Raw genomic sequence first — 4,313 nt, 5'->3', positions numbered from 1 at the left:
GAATGATGCTAAAGCTGAAACTCCAGTACTTTGGCCACCTCATGTGAAGAGTTGACTCATTGGAAAAGACTCTGATGCTGGGAGGGATTGGGGGCAGGAGGAGAAGGGGACGACAGAGGATGAGATGGCTGGATGGCATCACTGACTCGATGGACATGAGTCTGAGTGAACTCTGGGAGTTGGTGATGGACAGGGAGGCCTGGCGTGCTGCGATTCATGGGGTCGCAAAGAGTCGGACACGACTGAGTGACTGAACTGAACTGAGGAATATTATACAACAATTAAAAACCAGAAGAGGTAGTCCTCTGTGTATGGACATGAAAGTAATTCCAAGTCACATCGTTGAGCAAAGAAAGCAAATTGCAGGACATTAACTAGGATGTGATTCCATAAGACTATTCATTTCCTATGAAAATAATAAGTAAACATATGTAAAATATGTAAACAGAAGTACACAGAAGAAGGTTTGGAAAATTTCTCTCCAAATTGCTGACGGTGATGGGAGGAGTATTAGGACCATAATTAGGGGGCGGTAGCGGTGATTAAAGGCTTCCCAGGTGGCTCAGTGGCAAAGAATCTGCCTGCAGTGCAGGAGATGAGGGTTTGATCCCTGAGTCAGGAAGATCTCCTGGATAAGGAAATGGCAATCCACTCTGGTATTCTCGCCTGGAAAATCCCATGTGCAGAAAGAAGAGCCTGGTGAATCTAATTGATTCACAAAAGAATCAAATACGACTTAGTGACTAAACACCAAGTGGTGATTAAAGGTAATTTCAGTATCCCCTGGAAGGTGATAAAATTTTTAAGTGGAGAAGTATTTTTATGTATCACTTTGGTAATTAAAGCTTAACTTTTCAAGAGGAAAAGAATAACCTGTTTACATTTAGAATTGAGTTTTTATAAAAATGGAAATACTCCAAAAGAAATTCTAATAGGTAGAAAGAAATACAGACTGAGGGGGAGAAAAGAAAAGAAATTTGCCAAAAAAATAATCCACAATCAGTCCATTAAAAAAAAACAACAACAACTTTTGTCAATATTGGCACAATCTTACAAAACCAAACCCATGACCACAGCACATGAGTAAAGACGAAATACGCAAACGTTCCCACATCTGAAATTTGGAATTTTGAAAAGGGTACACTGAGTTTCTGTTTACTTCCCAATCCTGTTTATGTCTTTAAATGTTTCTGGAGCACATAATCCCAGTGAAATCTAAGAAAGTGCTTGAAAAATCCTTTCCTGTGTTAAAAGGAGGGTCAGAGAGGTAAAGTGACTTGCCCAAGGCCACCTAACTCAGAAGGGGCAGAGCAAGTGCTCCAAAGTGCATACTTGGAATCCATATGGCTGGAACTTCATGCCAGGGGAGTTCAGCCTTGGTGTGGGAGCCTGGCTAAGCCACCATGGCCATTTGCGGCTGCAGAGGCCTGGGAGATGAACCACTGCATTCTGTAACATTACCTGCTTCTCCCCTACTTAGACTGAGTCATTGGTTGTGTCTGCCTGACACACCCGATTTGGTCAAACACACTTTCTTTCATGGAAATAAATGACTCTCTAGGGCAGAGGCTGAGCTTGTCCGGCTTTATTGAACACTTGTGTGGCTTTAACAAACCACTTGTTTCTCCCGCCTGCTTGATGAGCCACTCAAGTGATTGTCTGAACCCAGTGCTTGAAGGTCTGAAGCAGCCCTCAGCTTGACCCAGTCAGTCTGAAACCCAACTTTCATATCTGAGGGTAGTCTGCCAGCACCATGTCCCATCGTCACAGAAGATGGAAGCTTTGGCCACGTTCCTACAAAGACAGAGCTCAGTGTCTAGGATAATAAACCCCTAGGTTATAGGCCTCTGCAGTTGGAGCCCTCTTGGTAGATACAGCTTGTTTGCTTCTGGGAAAACTGCCCTTTTCTGTGGGCTTGATGGGGCTGTCAATCAAATGGCCCGGCCCAACTCTAGTTAAGTGCAGGCCTGGGACCCAAACTCAGCCAATCAGAAGCTCTTCTGGGACTTGGCATCTTCCAACTCTGATACAAGTTCTAAATGATGGTAAAATTCGCTGGTTCGTTCCTAAAACTACTTCACGTTTTGTCTTTTCTGAAGCTCGGCTTTTTAGCTTTTGTTTGACTTTTAAAAGTCAGATTTATTGAGTTGCAATTTATACGCGCATTCCATTTCGCCTTTTTGCGTACACAGTTCAATGAGCTGACAATCATGTACTGTCCTGTTACTACATCACAATTGTGACTTAGAGCGTCTCCAACAGCCTCCAAATTTCCCTCCTGCCCTTTTCCTGGCAATTCTCTCCCCACTTCCTCTGTGCCTGGCAGCCGCTAACTGATTACTGTTCCTATTTTTTGTCTTTTCTGGATGTCATGTAAGTGAAATCAGACAATAGATACCCTTTTGAGTCTGGTTTCTCTCATTTAACACAGTGCATTTGAGATTCATCCAATTGTTGCAAGTGCCCGCAGTTCCTCCCTTTGTGTTGCTGAGTAGTAAGTATTCCATTGAATGAACACATCACAGTTTATTTCTGCGTTAACCAGTTGAAGGACATTTGAGTTGCTCTGGGTGATTATGGATAGAGCTGCTATAAATACAGAGCTACAATTCTTTGTGTGGACATATATTTTCACTTCTTTTGTGTAAATACCTGTAAGCCATCCCCATGTCCTTCCAATTGATTTTTTTTTTTTTTTTTTGTAAACTGTTAAGCTCCCCTGAGTCTGTGTCTATTCATATAACCAAAGACTGAAACGGACATTTATCTTATTAAATTCTCCAGACGACTCTAAGGGATTTAGGGATTATTGTCCTCATTTTACTGGGGAAATCGAGGCTCAGAGAGCCTAAATAACCTGCGTTGAACCACAGAGCAAGGATTTGAATCCAAATCAAAGTCCTAAAGGGAGTCATAGCTGCCTTTCTAAATCCCTGGTCACCTTGGTGGGAGAACAGCTTCATAATGAGGGTTCTAACTCATATTGATTGGCTGACAGTCGGTAGAATAAATGCTTCACCCCTTTACTCCGACCTCAGTTTGTCCACTGGAGAAATGACAAGATTGGACCAACAATGAATTTCTGATGCTCCAGATTCACTGGTTTCAACACACTATGACTATTAATAAGATAGAGCTGTCTGATAAACCATTCCTGGGAAATGGAGCTGGTGGGGGAGGGGAGCCCAGCACACCCGCCACACACACATCACCCCCCACAGATGGCTTCCTGAGCTTGCACCCTGCCTGGCTGACCCCCAGCAGAGCAATTTGCACTCTCTGCTTTCCTGGCCTGAGAAAAAAAATACCCCTGTCACATTGGATTAACATCACCCCTCTCGCTGAGAATCTTCTCCTGGGTGCAGCCCCCTCTCTTTGTCAATATTTTCAGAATGTTCAGGTTTCTAAACAAGACCTGACAGGTTGACGGTTTTTTGTTTTTTTTTTTAAGAATAAAACGAATCACCTTGAACACAGTCTGGAGGCTCAAATTAGATTAACCCTGTCCTTTCCCAAGTGGCAGTTGGGCTTTTGGCCTTGCTGGGGGATGGAGAGGTGAGAAGAGGGAAGAGGTTGATGCCTCAACCCGCCTTCTCAGATCCTCATCCTCCCTGGGTGGTACCCAGGCCTCTCCGGAAACCCAGAGGCAGAGAGATGGAGGCCTTCCAGGTACAACAGCCACATGCTGTTAGCTGGGAGCATGCCTGGTGAGCTAAAGGGGTGGCGGGGAGGCCAGCGTAGTGGGAGCGGAGTGAGCAGGAAGGGAACGAAAGTGGTGGATGGAAAGCACAGGCCCGCACACAGGTCATGCATGTAACTTCATGTTACATGTAACTTCACCTCAATTTTCTCACCCAAATAATGAGAGAATGAGAGTTCCAGTCTCCCAGACTTGAGAATAAATGCGCTATTGCATGGGACAGCGTAGGGCACAGTGGGAGCCACACAAGCCTTGGCTGTTTTAATGACTCGTTATTTTTAGGGGCTTCAAGTGCCATCTGTTCCCATAGGTCAGCTCTGGGGTGTGGGTGAGAGGGGGATGCTAGCATCTTGTGCATCCACTGTGTGCTGGCCCTGTAGGGAGGAGCCTTCTGCATGTACTTGCTCTTCATTGGTTTGTTTGCAGCCCCATCTGGCCCTACAAAGACCCTAAGTTGTCCTTCTCTTCCATAATTCTCTATCTGCATGATGAATGGCTCCATCCCCCAATTGCCAGATGAGAAGAGTGAGGTTGTGAGAGGGCAACAAGGTTCACTGAGCACCCACGGTCACTGGGTGGACATTCCAGAGCTGGGGTGGACCCTGGGGCTGGT

Source organism: Bison bison, unplaced genomic scaffold, assembly GCF_000754665.1.
Source record: "Bison bison bison isolate TAMUID 2011002044 unplaced genomic scaffold, Bison_UMD1.0 scf7180017864500, whole genome shotgun sequence".
NCBI lineage: Eukaryota > Metazoa > Chordata > Mammalia > Artiodactyla > Bovidae > Bison > Bison bison.
The sequence above is the reverse complement of the archived record's forward strand: the minus strand, read 5'-3'. Positions refer to the sequence as shown.